Here is a 21,832-nt window from a genome sequence, read left to right as displayed (position 1 = left end):
CACTTTTGTAGCAAAAGTAGCTCCATCCTCTTTTAGTACCTCCGCATATCTTGATTTACCGCATATCTGACAATGGGTGGCCGCTTCATATTCCTTCCAGAACAACATGCAATTATCTTCGCACACATCAATCTTCTTATACTTCATCCCAAGACCGGACACGATCTTTTTAGACTGGTATAAGTCTTTTGGCATCTTATGGTTCGATGGGATGAGATCAATAATCAGATTGATTATATCGTTATAGCAGTTATTCGAGAAGTTATACTTTGCCTTCATTGCCATAAGACGTGTAACCACCTGCAACACGATCACAGTGGTGTCATCATGCACTTTTTCCTCTGACGCGTGAAGAAGCTTATAAAACTCCTGCACTTCCTCTGGTGTACCCTGTTCCGAGGCCAATGTTGGATACTCTCTACTAATATCAGCCACCAAGTCATCCATCCGATCCTCCTCATCATCATCAATTCTTTCTGACTCTGTGATATTCTGCTCTACTTCTCCATGTGAGCGCCACACAAGATAGTTAGGCATAAACCCATTCTTGCAAAGGTGATGCTCCAGTTCTTCGATCTTTCTCACATACTTAAAATTCCGACACTTGGTACACGGACACTTCACCACACGAGGTCCACCGGAAAATGCGAGATCCACGAATTGTTTTGCAACCCTAACCCATTCCTTTGAGTGACCTAGAGTCACGCTATTGAATCCATCATACATCGCCCTTCTTCTATTGTCATCCATTTCCAAAACTAAATAACCCAATGTATAAAAAATGTGTAAATAAACTTCATTAAGCATATAAACGTAAATAAAAAATGTGTAAATAAACATCATTAAGCATACAAACATAAATAAAAATGTGTAAATAAACATCATTAAGCCCTTCTTCTATTAGGAAGGATCACTAGACATAAAAAACATTTAACCAAACATTGAACCTAACATTGATTAATTTACAATGAACAAGAAATTATGCATCAATTGTAACAACTAGCCAAAATCATGCATCAAATTTTAACTAACAAACTAATTCTAATAATATGCATCAAAGAAAGAAGAAAAATACCTTAACGGAGACCGTCAAGGTGGTGATGGTCGAGGAGACGCGGGCCGGCTGTAGTTAGAGTGGAGAGAGAGACCGGAGACTAGAGTCAAATGGGCCTACAATTAGATGGAAACACGGCTTTAGGTTTCATAACTTTGCATAGAACAAAACATAACTATATGACCTGTACCCAGTACCTAGCCACCCAGAAAAATAACTATACGCAGCTGCAAGTTTTTTTCTTCCTATTCTTACTTTAGGACATCTGCAACTTCTGAATTCAAATGACTATGTCGTTGCTAATTAATTTACCAAGATGCGCTGAAGCAATGTTTTAATAAGACAGCAAACCCCAGTAATGTTTTAATAAATAAGTTGCTGAAGCATGTCACTGTTTTCTACTTGCTTGAACATGTCAGCAATCTCGCATGTTGGTAATCTATTGGTAATCATGTGGACATAATGCAGTAGAGCTGTAAACGATGCTCTTTATCCTCTGTTTTCTACTTGCTTGAACATGTCAGCATTCTCGCCTGTTGGTAATCTATTGGTAATCATGTGGACATAATACAGTAGAGCTATTAGCAGAATAAGAATTATTGTAAGGGTTTGAAACGGGAGTCACTGCTATCGCGTGAAGTCTTCTCCACCAACGACGCTAGAGTTCGAGTCAAGCCACCTTCTGGTTTTAGGTGAGATGATGGTTGGGTTCACGGGGAAGAGGAATGAGATGGAGCAAGCGGTGAATAGCCTCTCTGATTCTCCCTCTCCGGTCCCGCTGCAAAGAGCCACAGACTGCTGAGTCGGTGAGCTGTCTGTGCTTTCTTTTAGGCATTTATTGAATTGAGGGTTCTTATCTGTTTTTTATTGGTGCAATATTTTGCCCCAATATTTTGCTGCTACTATGCCTGCGAGTTTGCCTCTTTAAATTATTGATTAGTGGACTCCTGACTAGGCTGGTTGATTATAGGGATTAGGACTTGGCTAATTGTTTTTGTTGTTTCAGAATCCTGAAGAATACCATGAGCCAACCAACACAGTAAGTCTGGCTGCTCGTTCATGTCATATTGAGAATTTCACCAGTTCACCAGTAGTCCTTGTTCCCACTGAAAATATACTACGAGAGCACATGCAGATAGGTGTATGGAATAAAGAAATATTTGTTGAATACAATCAGTCTCTACTGCTGTGTATTTGCTGAACAGGTCACCTACTAAAAGTGTACAAGGGAAAACACCGTATGAGGCCTGGCACGGCAAGAAACCTCAAGTGGGACATTTCAGAACTTTTGGCTGTATTGGACATGTCAAGAAAATAGGCCCCGGAGTAGATAAGCTGGCAGATAGATCCACTAAAATGGTCCTATTGGGCTATGAACCAGGGACAAAAGGCTACAGAATGGTTGATCTAATTACTGAAAAATTGTGCATCAGTAGGGATGTGAAGTTTGAAGAAGATGAGGCATGGAACTGGGACAGTAATAACAAAGCTCAGTTGACTGAAGTTGGCCCAGAAAACTCAAATTTTCAGTTTCAGTTAACTGTTCCCAGTCAGGATATGTTGTATCCTTCTGGTACAGGTGAGGAGGGTGAGAGTTCTGGGGGTGGTGAAGTACCCTCAGTGTCACCACTACCACAATCACTTGTGACCCCTCAAAATTCAAGAACTCAAGCTATACTTTCAGGATCACAAGCACAAAATCCAGGCTCAGTTTCAGCTACTAGTTACAATTCACATCCATCTAGTTCAGAAAGTTCAGGAATTGAAATGGATTTGACCTTCTCGTACCTGGGGTTTTTCTCTGGCGGCGCTCGCTCCACTACGGTGACCGCGCCCAGAAGCCCGACTCGCCGCCCAGGATCCAACACTCGGCCTAAACAGGGAGCAGGGGCGCACCTCAGCGCAAGAACAAGAGCGGGGCAGAGGCGGGGGCGTGGCGCAGCTTGGGCGCTCGACCTAAACAGCGAGCAGGGGCGCACCTCGGCGCGGCGGCACCGACCGCTCGACGGACGTCTGAACGTGGCGCCGGGGAGGAGCTCGGCGATGCTGTAATGCTCCCGTGGTCACCGGCGATCACCGGCGGCGTGAGGTGCTGAGACGAGAGGGGGAGATATCGCCCGCCAGGAAAGGCTCCTGTGGCAGATTAGATGCACGAGTGAGCTGAGAGGGAGACTCGCGGCGCCGCGGGAAGAATTAGGTCTTTCTGGTTAAGTTCGACGGTGTCGAGTTGGCCGACGAACCTAATATAAGAACGTGGGTACCCACGTTCCTAATAGGTTAAATTCGACGGTTTTGGCCAGGCCCACGAACTTAATTTAAGAACGTGGGTACCCACGTTCTTAAAACAACCCACGAACTTAACTACCATAAGAACGTCGGTACCCACGTTCTTAACAAAACCCACGAACATTTATCAGTTTCTTGTAGTGCCACCAACGCCAGGGGCTCCTTTGTTATTATATGTGGCAGCTTCGCACTCAGCGGTAAGTGCAGCACTTGTCCAGGAGAAGCTTGAAGGCCAAGTTAAGAGGCAGGCCCCAATATATTTCGTATCCGAGGTTCTTAGTTTATCAAAGAAAAATTATACAGAATTGGAGAAGGTACTGTATGCTGTTTTGATGGCCTCCAGGAAGCTTCGGCATTATTTTCAAGCTTACAACATAATTGTTCCTTCTTCGCAACCTCTGAAGGATATTATGAGAAACCGAGAAGCTACTGGAAGGATTGGAAAATGGGCTGCAGAGCTCAATGAATTTTGTATTGATTATGTCCATAGATCTTTGATTCAGTCCCAAGCGTTGGCAGACTTCATTGCTGACTGGACGCCAGGGGCTCAGGAGGAAGAAACGAATAAAGATGCCGAAGCATGGACAGTGTTTTGTGATGGGTCTTGGGGAACCTTCGGAGCAGGAGCGGCTGCTGTGTTGATTTCACCCTCCAAAGTTAAAACTTGTTATGCGGCAAGACTTGATTTTAGTTGCACAAATAATATCGCTGAGTATGAAGCTCTTCTCTTGGGTCTTCGGAAGTTAAAGGCAATGGGAATCAGAAGGGCCATTCTTAAAACTGACTCTCAAGTTATTTCTGGTCATGTTGACAAGAGCTATAAATCAAGAGACCCGAAGCTTGAAAAATATCTAGATACAGTCCGAAGGATTGAGGCTTCCTTCGAAGGTTTCTCTGTCAAAAATATTCCTCGCGGAGAAAATGAATATGCTGATCTATTGGCCAAGTCAACAGCCCAGGGGCTGCCTATACCTTCGGAAGTATTTTTCGAAACAATAAAAGCACCTTCGGTCGAGCTTCTTGAAAGAGCAATCCTTAACATATCCCCTGTTTATAGTGAAGATTGGAGAACTGAGATCATCTCTTTCCTTCAGAGTAATTTTCTTTCAGACGACGAAGCTTATAACAGGAGAATAGAAGCAAGAGCTCGACCATATGTCATAATAGAAGGGGAGTTATACAAGCGTGGGGTCTGTTCCCCATTGCTCAAGTGTTTATCCAGATCCGAAGGTATAGAATTAATGAAGGAAATACATGCAGGCCTGTGTGGATCTCACATTGGATCTAGGCCCTTGCTTGGGAAAGTTTTTCGCCAAGGATTTTATTGGCCAAAGGCAGCTTCGGATGCAGCGGATCTGGTCCAAAAGTGCGAAGGTTGTCAGAAATGTGCAAAAGATCAAAAACAACCTTCATCTTTAACCCAATTAATACAACCCACTTGGTCGTTGCAAAGGTGGGGCCTCGATTTACTAGGCCCATTACCACCAGCACAGGGGAACCTAAGATATGTAGTAGTGGCAGTGGAATATTTTTCCAAGTGGATTGAGGCAAAGCCCTTAGCCACAATAACTTCATTTACTATTCAAAAGTTTTTCTGGCAAAACATTGTTTGTCGCTTCGGAGTGCCGAAGGCTATTACTGTGGATAATGGGACACAGTTTGATTCTGAAGCCTTCAGAGAATTTTGTGATCAAATCGGCACGAAGATCCATTTTGCATCAGTCCGACACCCAGAGTCAAATGGACTTGTCAAAAGAGCTAATGGGATCATAATGACAGGAATAATGAAGTCAATCTTCAATCAGCCCAGGGGAAAGTGGCCAGACGAGTTAATCAAAGTGGTGTGGAGCCATAACACAACCATGTCAAGGTCGACAGGCTTTACACCCTTTAAACTATTGTTCGGTGACGAAGCAATAACCCCAGAAGAGGCCAAAACAGGATCAATAAGGACAGTAGCTTCGGCAGAAGGCGAAGACGAAGCTGATTGCTCTGTAGAAAAAGATGCTATTGAAGGGATCAGACTTCAAGCTGTGGAAAACATCAATAAATATCAAGCTGAAACAATAAAATGGCGTGACAGAAAGGTCAAGCTGAAGAACATTGAGCCAGGACACTTGGTACTTCGAAGAGTAGCCAATCCTGAGACAGTAGGCAAATTACAGCTGAAGTGGGAAGGCCCCTTTTTGGTAGTATCTTCGTCAAGACCCGGTTCCTACAGATTGAAGGATATGGACGGCAACGACATTCCTAGATCGTGGAATGCGGATGAGCTTCGGCGATATTATGTTTAGTTTGATGTAATTTTTTATATTCTTTTTTGTGGCACCCTTTTCCTTTCCAAAGGGGGAGAAAGGTTTTTAATGGGGCCACAACATGTAATTTTCCTTATTTTAATTCTATGAGAGTGATATCCCCCAAAAAATGTAAATGTAAATGCAAAGGAAAAAAGAAAAGGAAACAGGGAGAAGCTTAAAAGTCGTTCCTAAGGGAATGCAGAGCTTACAGCGAAAAATAAACGCTGATCCCGCCGAAAGTAAAAGGCGAAGAAGCTCCTAAGGGAGGCTTACAGCGAAAAATAAACGCTGATTCCGCTGAAAGTAAAAGGCGAAGAAGCTCCTAAGGGAGGCTTACAGCGAAAAATAAACGCTGATTCCGCTGAAAGTAAAAGGCGAAGAAGCTCCCAAGGGAGGCTTACAGCAAAAAGTCAACGCTGATACACCGAAAAGTCAACGGTGAAGCCGAAAAGTAAACGGCAAAAACATTTGTGTCATTCCTAAGGGGATGAAGGGCTGTGCTTATGGTTTTTGAACATGTGTCCTAATATTCATTTGCACAGTACACTTCATCATGTCATTTGCATTCATAAACATTCATTTAGACATATATAGAATCATCATCATACTACACAAAGAAGACAGGTGCTTCAGAAACGAGGAAGAACTTCGAAGGAAAATTTTTTTTATGCTTCGTTGTGTACGAAAAGAAGGGAAGGTGTTTTTCGCCTTCGGCTCAAAAGAGAAGTTTCATCCACAGCAAAGCAGACTGTATGCGGATAAAGGAGACATAATATATTACAAGGTATGTACAAATTTACATGAGTTGTTCCATAGATATATTACAAGAGTTTCTCCAGAATTTTTGCAGGAAAGCATATTGTAAGCAACTTTAAGCTTCAGGCTAGGCTTCGTCTTCAGCTTCGTCAAACTTCAGCTTCGTCATTCTTCAGCTTCGTCATCATGCGTATACCAAACAGCAGAATAAGAAAGGTGCAAATTTCAAGGAGAAGGTAAAAGTAACAAACATAAGTTTCTTACCGGCTTAAGATGGCTTCGAGCTTCGTCACCTGCCATTTTTCGCCCGCCACTTACCTAGATCTGAGTCATGAATCTATTTCCAATGCTTTGGGTTAGGCTTGGGATATCTATCAGATCTGACGCTGACAAGCTGAAGTTTGGTCTGTTCACAATATTTTCATGCGTGCAGCCAGCCTTCAGAAAAGCAGTAGCTGTGCCCCGAGAAGCTACTAGGGCGCAGAAGTCGGGTGCCCACCAATAACTTCGTCAAGGGCATCAACTTCGCCTTCAATATATTCTAATGTGCTGGGCAGATTTTCAGCTGAAGGTGTAAATTTTGCAGAGCTGGCTCCAACAGAATGAAACACATCCTTCAGCCGCTGCACGCATCGGCTGCCGAAGCTTAAGCATTTCTCTAGAAGTTCTTTAAAGGATTTCTGCAAATTTGAAATTTTATCCACCTCAGTTTTCAGGCTTGCTTCAAGATATTTCTTTTCTTGCTCAAATTTTTCTGACTATTGCAGCAATTCATTCTTTAACTTGTTATTCTCAGTTTGGACTTCAGCCAAAGAACCCTCTATGGTCTGAATAACAAAATATTTCTTTTCTAATGCAACTTCATGCTCTTTAACCATGATTTCAAGGTCCTGGATGGTGAAGTCTTTCTTTTTCAGATTAGCTTCGTAATTTTCAACTTTTTCAGCCAAATCTTGGATGACGGCTTTGTTCTTCTCTTCTTCGAGATCTTGTTGCATTTTTAGAACCTTGCTTAATAATATGCTCTGTCGAAACGATCTTCGTTAGAACACGACCTAAAAGATAATAATAATAGTAATAAAATAACAAAAATATTTGTTACCTTGAAGTTAGCATAAAGCAAGCTTCCGGCGATATGGTGTCGTTGATAACGGCAGAGGTCCGCTTCTAGCTTCGGCAAGCCAATGTTTCTGCATAGAGTTCTAACAATTTTAGCTTCGCTGCGGTTTCGAAGGCACCTCAGTTTTCCTTCGTTAACCCCACCGAACAGTGTAGCCCCTGGCTTATATCCGCAGGCTATGGCACATTTTTTAAGCTCTGCTTTTTCTGCGTCTGTCAGTCCTTGCCCAAGTAATTCTTGAAATTCAAAATCTTCTTCCTCCAAAATGTCTTCATCTTGTTCTTTCCCCTTTTCAGTAGTTGTGCTTGCCGCAGCCACAACAGATTCTTCCTCAGTCATTTTTAGGAGTATGTTATTGATAACTTCAAGTGTCTCTTCCAGGTTCGGATCTTCTGTGGCCCCGATTTCAGCCCCGGCAGCTTCGGCTGCGCCAGTTTCAGCTTCGAAGATTTCCGCTCTGGTGGCTTCGGCTGCGGCGCCTTTAGCTTCGGCGGTTTCGGCAGTTTGATCAATGGCAATTTTTGATGCCGGTGTTGGTGACGGTGTCCCATGAATTACATCTGCTATTTGAATAATCCTTCGTTTTTTCGGCAGTGCAAGACCTTCGTCTGCCGGAGCTGCCTTGTCCTTCTGAAAAAACTTCGTCAGTTCCAGCGCCAGCGGACTTAGCCTGATAGGCAAGGGTTCAGTCATTACCTTCATAATCTCTTCTACTTCAACAGTGTAACGCCCTGAATTTGGGGGTATAATTTTTTTCTTCTTTTCTCTCACAAAATTCGGGCGTTACTCTCTTTTCTCTTTCCCCGTTTGCTCTTTCTTCCCGATTTCAAACCAGTATAGCGGCAGGTGTTCGTGTCATGTATAAACCAAAACCTAAGTCTCATGGGTGTTGCATCATGCCGAAGCACATTTCTTTGTCTGATGTTGAATGTTCGTCTCGTTCTGTTCCGGATTTCGGTTCGCGATTTAATTCCGTTTAGTGGTCGCGCTCGTCGTGGGTGTTCGATCCGCGAAGTGGCCCGGCCCAATCTAGTCCAGCCCAGCCGGCCCGGCCCGCCCCGGCCTGCGCGCCCCTGGCGCCCAAAACCCCCCCATGCGCCCCCCCTCCTCTCTCTCTCTCTCATTTGGATCTCCCGCGCAACAACCTCTCCTCTCCCTCTTCCACCTCTCTCTCCCCGTGGTGCCCTAGGATTTGGAGACGGCGATCACCGGATTTTGGACCCCGAGGTGAGCTCCCCTCCCCTCCCCTTCTCTTCTCTCTCTCCCTCTCCCTCCTCTTCTCCCCCGCGCGCGCGCCCTCCCTCTCCCCCCTGCCCCCTGCCCGACCCCGTCCCTGCCCGGCGCGGCGGCGCCCCTGCTCGCCCGCCCGGCCTCCCTCCCGCGGCGGCGCTCGGCTCCCCGTCCCCGGCCTCCCCCCCGCTCGACCCCTTCCCCGGCCTCCCCGGCGCGGCGGCTCCCGCCCCCTCCCCGGCGCGGCGGCGCCCGCCCCCTGCCCCTCCCCGCGGCGGCGATCCCGCCCGCCCCCTGCCCGGCCCCGCGTGGCGGCGCCCGCCCTCCCCTGCCCGGCGCGGCGACCCCGCCCCCGCCCCTCCCCGCGGCGGCCCCGCCCGTCCCCGCCCCTGCCCGGCGCGGCGACCCCGTCCCCGTCCCCGCCCCCGGCCCCAGCGGCGCTCGGCCCGCTCGCTCGGCCCCTCCCCGCGGCGGCGCTCGGCGTCCGCCCCCGGCTCGCCCGCCCGCCCCCGCTCCTCCCCTGCTCGCGCGCAGCGCGGCCCCGGCGCGCCCCCGGCGTGGCCCGGCGCGGCCCCGGTGGCCCCTGCTCGCCGGCGCGTCCCCGGCGCGGCCCCCGGCCGGTTCAACCGCCCCCCTGGCCGGTTCAACCGCCCTGGCCCCAGTTCGGCCGCCCGTTCCCCCGTTCCGACCTTGCCCGACCGTATCTTCGCTCGCCCGCACTCATGGTGATTATTTGTTAATTAGCGTGTTGCGTCGCGCGCTTCGCCGCGCGACGGATTTGTCTAAATTCAGATTCTATCTTGTGTTGCGTCGTGCGCTTCGTCGCGCGACGATCCATTTTGTTTCAGGTTGTTTAAGGTGTAACGCCGCGTGTGTATTCACGCGACGTTCCACTTTGGACTCAGTTTAGTCGACGTATGCCGTCGTGCGCTTCGTCGCGCGACGCTTAACGTCTCCTCTTAACTAAGGCAAAGTGTCTCGCTGCGTGCTCGGTCGCGCGACGAGTCGTTAACTTTTTAATTTGTTTTAGAGAGCTTTGTCGCGCGTCTCGCCGCGCGACCATCCTTTCATTTATCTCCACCTGCTTATAATAAGTAGACATGAAACATGACTTTACTTTACGCTAAACATAGTGTCTACATTAAATTTCCGTCCATTAAGCGAGTGGTTAATTTATAATCATGTAACGTGATCGTTTCTCGACTATCTTTTCCTCTTTCTCTCTTAACCGTACTCGCGAGCCTGCGTAGAACGTCTGTTTACTTATTGCATTCTATTGTATGGTGTACTGTTCTTTGGTATTAAATATGTGGATGTGTGTATGTTTGCGCTCGCATAGAGAACGATCCGGTTGAAGAGCCCGAGGAACCCGCAGGAGAAGCCCCTGAGCAGCAGTCGGTTGGTGGAGGCAAGTGTCCCTTGACCTATCTATGTCCTATTCATTATTTAATTCACCTCCCGCATTACACATTTATGCCTAAGGATTGACTAGCTTTTGTTATCCATGTCCTTGTTTACCTATTTGGGTTGGATTATTACTGTTTAGCTTTATGCTATTGCTTAACTCTAATCAATGAACATGATGAGAATATCTGTGATACGCTGTTTTCCCTTCTCTTATTATGATGTATGCTTGTGGCCTTTAAGGGGGCTCGAGCGGTTTCTCGAGTGCCTCTCCGTAAGGACCTGTTCTATGGATGACCGCCCGGGAAAACAGTGCAACCATGAGGGTGGAATGGGGTGCCCTTAGCTGAATAATTAGAGGATCCGGGGTGTAGTTCACTTAGCCGTCGTGCCGTCAATGGGGCTCGGTGTATGCGGCTCGCTCTGCCAAGTTTGGGTTCGCCCCTTGGGGAGGAGTGCGGTGCATTTAGGAAACCTAACGGGTGGCTACAGCCCCGGGGAATCTTTGTAAAGGCTACGTAGTGATGCCCTGCTGGGTCACCTTGGTAGTGATCAATGGAGAGTCATGATCTCCGGGCAGAAAGGGAATCACGGCTTGTGGGTAAAGTGCACAACCTCTGCAGAGTGTTTGAAAAACTGATATATCAGCCGTGCTCGCGGTTATGAGCGGCCAAGGGAGCTCCAGTGATTAGTGGCACTTGATCAGGGATACTTTGGTACATGTGGTTATGAGATTGATGGTTTTGGTTATGACTATGATGCTGGTAAGTGGTACTCTTTCTGTTTGGAAAGGAGTACGTTTGGGTTAATAACTTGGGTTAATGCTAAAACTTGGCTTCCTACTAGTAAGTAATAATCTGACCAACTAAAAGCAACTGCTTGACTTATCCCCACATAAAGCTAGTCCACTACAGCCAAACAGGATACTTGCTGAGTATGTTGATGTGTACTCACCCTTGCTCTACACACCAAACCCCCCCATCCCCAGGTTGTCAGCATTGCAACCACTGCTCAGGCGAAGATGAAGCTGTGGAAGGAGACTTCCAGGAGTTCCAAGACTACGACGAGTTCTAGGTGTGGGTTAGCGGCAACCCCCAGTCGGCTGCCTGTGAAGGCCGCGGTTATCTACGTTTCTTTTCCGCACTTTGATTTATTGTAAGGACTATATGGACGTCTCAGACGTATGATGTAACCGACTATTTCCCTTATTAATACTATTTTGAGCACTGTGTGATGATGTCCATATTATGTAACTGCTGTGTACGTGAATAACTGATCCTGGCACGTACATGGTTCGCATTCGGTTTGCCTTCTAAAACCGGGTGTGACATAAGTGGTATCAAAGCCGTGCTGACTGTAGGACCGCTAACCTAGAGTAGAATGGTCGTTCTAAGGACTATAGACCTCTGTCTCTGCCTTGACTTTGATATCCCTTCAAAAGTTGGTCATACCGACCAAACCTATGTTCTACTATATATTATACCTTGCTGAAAATTATGTTTTATTCTAATCCTTCATTTACTTATGATTCATTATTTGCTGGTCATATTGATTCTGTTCTCACCCTTTTGCTTGCGATGTCTTTTGTAGATGGCTCGACTTAGACACACTGCACGAAAGTCAGTCATCCCCTTCTTACCCTCCCGCCTTGCTGAGCGTCCGCTTCGCCGTCCCGTGGCCGGACAATCTAGCCACTTGGAGAGACTACACCACCGCCTGCGTGAGGAGCAGGAGCGTCGACGACAGGAGCAGCAGAGCTCTTCCTTCTCGCTCCAGCAGGAGATAGAGTCTGTGAGGAGCTGCTCCCCTGTGCTTCCTCTGGAGGCGCCCCCTGCACCACCACTGGGCGCCCCAGCTTCTGGAGTAGCTGCTGGAGGAGACCCAGACGACGGAGATGGCGACGGCAGCTCGAGCCACGACACCGACTTCTCTGCTAACCTTGAGCCGGAAGGATGGGTTGCTCGACCCATCACTCGCGACGCTGCTCGCGGGTGTCACTTCCATGATGCGCTCGACACCCTGCTACGTCGAGCATTTAACCGGCATACTTGGTCAGTCGAATATCGCTGTGTGGTCTACCAGCATAGTCGCGGGGTCTACACGGACCGCTGGGAGGCAACTTGCTTGGTGCGCTGCCCGGAGAACAGTCTCCAGGGTGCAGAGGCCTGTTCAGAGCACTATTCTATCTCTGAGCGGGACTCAGCTGAGGCAGCCATGCAAGATGCTGCACGGCGTGCGCTTTCGCACTACTGCTCGGTTTTCGGTGGGGCAGCTCACGGTCTTGACCTGAAGTATTACCCCCGCCGTCCATCTGGCAGCACAGGAGGCGTGATTGTCTCACCTGTCGGTGAGGGCAATCCTAGGTTGAGCAGCACAGTCAACCTAGCCACCGTGCTAAACACGGAGCTGGACCATGCATTAGACGAGCTGAGTAGGGCTCGTGCTGAGATCGCCCTGCTGCGGGCTGAGCGCACGGAACGTCGTCACTTGGATGGTGGTTCCCCCGCTCCCGTCGGGACTCAGCACCCGTACCGCTCACCTCAGCGTGGACACCAGTCTTATGGCAATCCCGACTGCAAGACCAAGATAACTCTAGAACCATAGATCGTTAGAGTTGGATCTTGTAATTAATATGAAATATATACATAGAAGCTTCAGTCTTAGCGTTAGTCTCGGTCTTAGTTAGTCTTAGTTAGACAGGTAGTTTGCTATATCCTGTGCATTTATGATTGTCATGATGAACTATGTTTGGTTTGGATCATTGTAATGACTGTTACCAGAGTGTGGGTATCCCCTGCATTTTGGTTTATCTATTATGTTAATGGAGTTAGTTATATAGTTGGGAAACCTTTTATTCCACTCTCCTCTTTATCTGAGAAGCTGTGTGGTCTGTGTTGGAGATCAGTGAAGATGCTCATCTGTTCAGTGCTGTTGAAGAATTCTATTCTCTTTTCTTATGCTGCAAGATTTGCCAGATCAGTTCTGATGTGTGGTTGCATTCTGCAGATGTCAGAGAACAGGCGCAGAGGAGGAAGGCGTGCTCAGCAGGAGCGAGCCGCTCAACAGGAGGAGGTGCCCCAGCAGCAGCACCTGCCGCCCCCGCCCCCGATGTCCATCGAGCAGATGTTTCTGATGTAGACTCAGGCAGTTCAAGCCATCGGTCAGACTTTGGCCGCCATTCAGCAGCAGCAGCAGCAACAGCAGCAGGCCCCACCTCAACCTTAGATACCTCAGATGCCCAGAGACAAGCGTGCTGAATTCATGAGAGGTCATCCACCAACGTTCGCTCATTCTTCTGACCCCATGGATGCTGAAGACTGGCTGCGCACTGTGGAGCGGGAGTTGCATACCGCTCAGTGTGATGACAGGGAGAAAGTCCTGTATGGCCCCCGTCTGTTGAGAGGAGCAGCCCAATCATGGTGGGAGTCTTACCTCGCCACCCATGCCCATCCTGACGCCATCACCTGGGAAGAGTTCAGAGGTAGTTTTCGTCAGTACCATGTCCCTGCAGGTCTGATGACAGTGAAGAAGGAGGAGTTCCTGGCCCTCAAGCAAGGGTCATTGTCTGTCAGTGAGTACCGAGACAGGTTTCTGCAATTGTCTCGCTATGCTCCTGAAGATGTCAACACCGATGCCAAGCGGCAGTACCGTTTCCTGAGAGGCTTGGTTGACCCTCTGCAGTACCAACTGATGAATCACACCTTCCCGACATTCCAACACCTGATCGACAGAGCAATCATGACAGAGAGAAAGCGTAAGGAGATGGAGGATCGTAAGCGTAAGATCAGTGGACCCCAGCCTGGAAGCAGCAATCGTCCTCGTTTCTCAGGCAATCAACCTCAGCAGTTCAGGCAGAACCAGCGTCCACCTCAGCAGCATCAGCAGTTTCAAAGGCAGTATCCTCAGCATCAGTATCAGAACCGTTAGAGCAATCAGTCAGGAGGTCAGTTTCAAAGGCAGAATCAGCAGGCACCTCGTCTTCCTGCCCCAGCAAGCCAGCAGAACAGTCAGGCAGCACCAGCTCAGGTTGGAAACAGGGCGTGTTTCCACTGTGGAGAGCAAGGCCATTGGGTGATGCAATGTCCGAAGAAGGCAGCCCAGCAGCAGTCAGGCCCCAATGCCCCAGCAAAGCAGAATGTGTCTCAGCCTGGAGCAGGCAATCGCTCTCAGCCGCGCTATAATCATGGGAGACTGAACCACTTGGAGGCTGAAGCAGTTCAGGAGACCCCCGGCATGATAGTAGGTATGTTCTCAGTCGACTCCCATATTGCAGAAGTGTTATTTGATACTGGAGCAACGCATTCTTTCATTACTGCATCATGGGTAGAAGCACATAATCTTCCAATTACTACCATGTCAACCCCCATTCAAATTGACTCAGCCGGTGGTAGAATTCGAGCCGATAGCATTTGTTTGAATATAAGTGTGGAAATAAGGGGATAGCGTTTCCCGCCAACCTTATAGTAATGGGTACTCAGGGAATAGATGTCATCCTAGGGATGAATTGGCTAGATAAGTATCAGGCAGTTATCAGTTGTGATAAAAGGACGATCAAGTTGGTGTCCCCACTAGGAGGAGAAGTGGTGACCGAGTTAGTCCCGCCTGAGCCAAAGAAAGGAAGTTGTTATCAGCTAGCTGTTGATAGCAGTGAAGCAGACCCAATTGAGAGTATCAAGGTTGTGTCCGAGTTCCCAGATGTGTTTCCAAAGGACTTACCAGGTATGCCACCAGAGCGGAAAGTTGAGTTTGCCATAGAGCTTCTTCCTGGAACCGCCCCTATCTTCAAGAGAGCTTACAGAATATCTGGACCAGAGTTGGATGAACTTAAGAAGCAAATTGATGAGCTGTCAGAGAAAGGTTACATTCGGCCAAGCACCTCGCCTTGGGCCGCCCCTGTCCTATTTGTGGAGAAGAAAGATGGCACCAAAAGGATGTGTATCGATTACCGAGCTTTGAATGAGGTCACGATCAAGAACAAGTATCCCTTGCCCAGAATAGAAGATCTGTTCGACCAGTTGAGAGGAGCCAGTGTGTTCTCCAAGATTGATCTGAGGTCAGGTTATCATCAGCTCAGGATCCGACCTTCGGACATTCCGAAGACGGCATTCATTTCCAAGTATGGTTTGTATGAGTTTACAGTGATGTCTTTTGGTTTGACCAATGCGCCAGCGTTCTTTATGAACTTGATGAACAGTGTATTCATGGATTATCTCGATAAGTTTGTGGTGGTATTCATTGATGACATTCTGGTTTATTCTCAAAGCGAAGAAGAGCACGCAGATCATTTGAGGATGGTGTTGCAGAGATTGCGAGAGCACCAGTTGTATGCAAAGTTGAGCAAGTGTGAGTTCTGGATCAGTGAAGTCCTGTTCTTGGGTCACATAATCAACAAAGAAGGATTGGCTGTGGATCCGAAGAAAGTGGCAGACATTTTGAACTGGAAAGCGCCAACAGATGCTCGAGGAATCAAGAGCTTCATTGGAATGGCCGGATATTATCGGCGATTCATTGAAGGGTTTTCGAAGATTGCAAAACCAATGACAGCGTTGCTAGGCAACAAAGTTGAGTTCAAGTGGACCCAGAAATGTCAAGAGGCCTTTGAAGCGCTGAAAGAAAAGTTGACTACAGCGCCTGTCCTAGTCTTGCCTGATGTGCAGAAGCCCTTCTCGGTGTATTGCGATGCTTGTTACACAGGTTTGGGATGCGTATTGATGCAAGAGGGAAGAGTTGTGGCTTACTCGTCCCGACAGTTGAAGGTTCATGAGAAGAATTACCCAATCCATGATCTAGAGTTGGCAGCAGTGGTTCACGCACTGAAGACATGGAGGCACTATTTGTATGGACAGAAATGCGATGTTTACACAGACCACAAGAGTCTGAAGTACATATTCACTCAGTCAGAGTTGAATATGAGGCAACGAAGATGGTTAGAGTTGATCAAAGACTATGAGTTGGAGATTCATTACCATCCAGGCAAAGCAAACGTAGTGGCAGATGCTTTGAGCAGGAAGAGTCAAGTCAATCTGATGGTCGCTCGACCGATGCCTTATGAGTTGGCCAAGGAGTTTGACAAGTTGAGTCTCGGATTTCTGAACAATTCACGAGGAGTCACAGTTGAGTTGGAACCTACCTTAGAGCGCGAAATCAAAGAAGCGCAGAAGAATGATGAGAAAATCAGTGAGATTCGGTGACTGATTCTAGATGGCAAAGGCAAAGATTTTCGGGAGGATGCAGAAGGCGTGATATGGTTCAAAGACCGCTTTTGTGTTCCCAATGTCCAGTCCATTCGGGAGTTGATTCTCAAGGAAGCTCATGAGACAGCTTATTCGATTCACCCTGGCAGTGAGAAGATGTATCAGGATCTGAAGAAGAAATTCTGGTGGTACGGAATGAAGAGGGAAATTGCAGGGCATGTGGCTATGTGCGATAGTTGCCGAAGAATTAAGGCAGAGCACCAGAGACCTGCTGGATTGTTGCAACCGTTGCAGATCCCTCAGTGGAAATGGGATGAAATTGGTATGGATTTCATAGTCGGATTGCCTCGCACTCGAGCCGGCTACGATTCCATTTGGGTAGTAGTGGACCGCTTGACCAAGTCAGCCCACTTCATACCTGTCAAGACCAACTACAGCAGTGCAGTATTGGCAGAATTGTATATGTCTCGGATCGTTTGTCTTCATGGTGTGCCAAAGAAGATAGTGTCAGACAGAGGAACGCAGTTCACCTCTCATTTCTGGCAGCAGTTGCATGAAGCTTTGGGCACGCATCTGAATTTCAGTTCAGCTTATCATCCGCAGACAGATGGCCAGACCGAAAGGACCAATCAAATTCTTGAAGACATGTTGAGAGCCTGTGCGTTGCAAGATCAGTCCGGATGGGATAAGAGATTGCCTTATGCGGAGTTTTCCTATAACAACAGTTACCAGGCCAGTTTGAAGATGTCACCATTTCAGGCGCTCTATGGAAGGAGTTGCAGAACTCCGTTGCAATGGGATCAGCCTGGAGAAAAGCAAGTGTTTGGGCCAGACATTTTGCTTGAAGCCGAAGAGAACATCAAGATGGTCCGAGAAAATCTGAAGATAGCGCAATCAAGACAGCGAAGCTATACAGACACAAGAAGAAGAGAGCTGAGTTTCGAAGTCGGAGACTTTGTCTATCTGAAAGTGTCACCGATCAGAGGAATCAGAAGGTTCGGAGTGAAAGGCAAGCTAGCACCCCGCTACATCGGTCTGTATCAGATTCTTGCAAGACGTGGAGAAGTGGCTTATCAGCTCAGTCTGCCAGAGAATTTGTCTGCTGTGCATGATGTCTTTCATGTGTCTCAGTTGAAGAAGTGCTTGCGTGTGCCAGAAGAGCAGTTGCCAGTGGAAGGTCTTGAAGTCCAGGAGGACTTGACCTACGTTGAGAAGCCAGTGCAAATCCTTGAGGTTGCAGACAGAGTCACCCGAAGGAAGACCATCAGAATGTGCAAAGTCAAGTGGAATCATCACTCAGAGGAAGAAGCAACCTGGGAGCGTGAAGATGATCTGATAGCTAAATACCCTGAGCTCTTTGCTAGCGAACCCTGAATCTCGAGGGCGAGATTCTTTTAAGGGGGATAGGTTTGCAACGCCCTGAATTTGGGGGTAGAATTTTTTTCTTCTTTTCTCTCACCAAATTCGGGCGTTACTCTCTTTTCTCTTTCCCCGTTTGCTCTTTCTTCCCGATTTCAAACCAGTATAGCGGCAGGTGTCCGTGTCATGTATAAACCAAAACCTAAGTCTCATGGGTGTTGCATCATGCCGAAGCACATTTCTTTGTCTGATGTTGAATGTTCGTCTCGTTCCGTTCCGGATTTCGGTTCGCGATTTAATTCCGTTTAGTGGTCGCGCTCGTCGTGGGTGTTCGATCCGCGAAGTGGCCCGGCCCAATCTAGTCCAGCCCAGCCGGCCCGGCCCGCCCCGGCCTGCGCGCCCCTTGCGCCCAAAACCCCCCATGCGCCCCCCCTCCTCTCTCTCTCTTATTTGGATCTCCCGCGCAACAACCTCTCCTCTCCCTCTTCCACCTCTCTCTCCCCGTGGTGCCCTAGGATTTGGAGACGGCGATCACCGGATTTTGGACCCCGAGGTGAGCTCCCCTCCCCTCCCCTTCTCTTCTCTCTCTCTCCCTCTCCCTCCTCTTCTCCCCCGCGCGCGCGCCCTCCCTCTCCCCCTGCCCCCTGCCCGACCCCGTCCCTGCCCGGCGCGGCGGCGCCCCTGCTCGCCCGCCCGGCCTCCCTCCCGCGGCGGCGCTCGGCTCCCCGTCCCCGGCCTCCCCCCCGCTCGACCCCTTCCCCGGCCTCCCCGGCGCGGCGGCTCCCGCCCCCTCCCCGGCGCGGCGGCGCCCGCCCCCTGCCCCTCCCCGCGGCGGCGATCCCGCCCGCCCCCTGCCCGGCCACGCGTGGCGGTGCCCGCCCTCCCCTGCCCGGCGCGGCGACCCCGCCCCCGCCCCTCCCCGCGGCGGCCCCGCCCGTCCCCGCCCCTGCCCGGCGCGGCGACCCCGTCCCCATCCCCGCCCCCGGCCCCGGCGGCGCTCGGCCCGGTCGCTCGGCCCCTCCCCGCGGCGGCGCTCGGCGTCCGCCCCCGGCTCGCCCGCCCGCCCCCGCTCCTCCCCTGCTCGCGCGCAGCGCGGCCCCGGCGCGCCCCCGGCGTGGCCCGGCGCGGCCCCGGTGGCCCCTGCTCGCCGGCGCGTCCCCGGCGCGGCCCCCGGCCGGTTCAACCGCCCCCCTGGCCGGTTCAACCGCCCTGGCCCCAGTTCGGCCGCCCGTTCCCCCGTTCCGACCTCGCCCGACCGTATCTTCGCTCGCCCGCGCTCGTGGTGATTATTTGTTAATTAGCGTGTTGCGTCGCGCGCTTCGCCGCGCGACGGATTTGTCTAAATTCAGATTCTATCTTGTGTTGCGTCGTGCGCTTCGTCGCGCGACGATCCATTTTGTTTCAGGTTGTTTAAGGTGTAACGCCGCGTGTGTATTCACGCGACGTTCCACTTTGGACTCAGTTTAGTCGACGTATGCCGTCGTACGCTTCGTCGCGCGACGCTTAACGTCTCCTCTTAACTAAGGCAAAGTGTCTCGCTGCGTGCTCGGTCGCGCGACGAGTCGTTAACTTTTTAATTTGTTTTAGAGAGCTTTGTCGCGCGTCTCGCCACGCGACCATCCTTTCATTTATCTCCACCTGCTTATAATAAGTAGACATGAAACATGACTTTACTTTACGCTAAACATAGTGTCTACATTAAATTTGCGTCCATTAAGCGAGTGGTTAATTTATAATAATGTAACGTGATCGTTTCTCGACTATCTTTTCCTCTTTCTCTCTTAACCGTACTCGCGAGCCTGTGTAGAACGTCTGTTTACTTATTGCATTCTATTGTATGGTGTACTGTTCTTTGGTATTAAATATGTGGATGTGTGTATGTTTGCGCTCGCATAGAGAACGATCCGGTTGAAGAGCCCGAGGAACCCGCAGGAGAAGCCCCTGAGCAGCAGTCGGTTGGTGGAGGCAAGTGTCCCTTGACCTATCTATGTCCTATTCATTATTTAATTCACCTCCCGCATTACACATTTATGCCTAAGGATTGACTAGCTTTTGTTATCCATGTCCTTGTTTACCTATTTGGGTTGGATTATTACTGTTTAGCTTTATGCTATTGCTTAACTCTAATCAATGAACATGATGAGAATATCTGTGATACGCTGTTTTCCCTTCTCTTATTATGATGTATGCTTGTGGCCTTTAAGGGGGCTCGAGCGGTTTCTCGAGTGCCTCTCCGTAAGGACCTGTTCTATGGATGACCGCCCGGGAAAACAGTGCAACCATGAGGGTGGAATGGGGTGCCCTTAGCTGAATAATTAGAGGATCCGGGGTGTAGTTCACTTAGCCGTCGTGCCGTCAATGGGGCTCGGTGTATGCGGCTCGCTCTGCCAAGTTTGGGTTCGCCCCTTGGGGAGGAGTGCGGTGCATTTAGGAAACCTAACGGGTGGCTACAGCCCCGGGGAATCTTTGTAAAGGCTACGTAGTGATGCCCTGCTGGGTCACCTTGGTAGTGATCAATGGAGAGTCATGATCTCCGGGCAGAAAGGGAATCACGGCTTGTGGGTAAAGTGCACAACCTCTGCAGAGTGTTTGAAAAACTGATATATCAGCCGTGCTCGTGGTTATGAGCGGCCAAGGGAGCTCCAGTGATTAGTGGCACTTGATCAGGGATACTTTGGTACATGTGGTTATGAGATTGATGGTTTTGGTTATGACTATGATGCTGGTAAGTGGTACTCTTTCTGTTTGGAAAGGAGTACGTTTGGGTTAATAACTTGGGTTAATGCTAAAACTTGGCTTCCTACTAGTAAGTAATAATCTGACCAACTAAAAGCAACTGCTTGACTTATCCCCACATAAAGCTAGTCCACTACAGCCAAACAGGATACTTGCTGAGTATGTTGATGTGTACTCACCCTTGCTCTACACACCAAACCCCCCCATCCCCAGGTTGTCAGCATTGCAACCACTGCTCAGGCGAAGATGAAGCTGTGGAAGGAGACTTCCAGGAGTTCCAAGACTACGACGAGTTCTAGGTGTGGGTTAGCGGCAACCCCCAGTCGGCTGCCTGTGAAGGCCGCGGTTATCTACGTTTCTTTTCCGCACTTTGATTTATTGTAAGGACTATATGGATGTCTCAGACGTATGATGTAACCGACTATTTCCCTTATTAATACTATTTTGAGCACTGTGTGATGATGTCCATATTATGTAACTGCTGTGTACGTGAATAACTGATCCTGGCACGTACATGGTTCGCATTCGGTTTGCCTTCTAAAACCGGGTGTGACAAACAGCAGAAGGCGTTGCAGGAGTATCTTCTTCTCGAACCAGCGTTTCCGGTTCTGGAGATGCACTTTTTCTCTTTCTTGCAGTGGCCACCTTCGGCTCAGGGTTCAACTCTTCAGGGCTAAGTTTTTCAGAATCTTTCTTTTTCTTTTTGGCTACCTTGGCGACCTCTTCGTCAGCAGCGCTGGCAATTCTTTTTCGCTTCAGGCCTCCAGCATCTCCGCTCAGTCGACCATAATCAGCATATTCAAATCCTATAGCATCAAGCACCCTCTTCAGCCTTCGCTTCGGCCGAGTGCCGAAGGCTGCTGTCATCAGTTGGTCCTCTTTTTTGGAGTAATTTCCAAGAATTTCATTACTCATTATTTCGATTGTATCGAGCCATTCTTGGCAGGGTGCTTTAAAATATTTCTTAAACTTATAATAATAGGGTAGTCGGACAAGCTCCCCTTCTTTCTTTTCTCCTTTAAGCTTCGACATAGTCCACTCCTTCATAGTTGGAAATACTCTGAAGGCCAGAAATTCCTGCACTAAATCTCTAGTGCCAATGTGTTCTGCAATAATTTTGAATTCAGCTAGTGCGGTCCAAGTTGGACCTTCTGCTGTCATTTTGCATCGAGGTCTGGTTTTTCCGAAGATCAGTTCAAGAGGGCTCTGTACCAGCTTCTCTTTGTCTTCGTCAACTTTGACATAAAACCATTCTGACTTCCAGCCTGCCGGCCATTTGCTTCGGTAGCTAATCACAGGAAATTTTGTGGTTTTCCGATAGGCAAAATTATAACAACCAAAATTTTCATGCAATCCATCCTTTCTAGCCTTAGTCTGGTAATGCAGCTCATGTACT

Source organism: Zea mays, chromosome 7, assembly GCF_902167145.1.
Source record: "Zea mays cultivar B73 chromosome 7, Zm-B73-REFERENCE-NAM-5.0, whole genome shotgun sequence".
NCBI lineage: Eukaryota > Viridiplantae > Streptophyta > Magnoliopsida > Poales > Poaceae > Zea > Zea mays.
The sequence above is the reverse complement of the archived record's forward strand: the minus strand, read 5'-3'. Positions refer to the sequence as shown.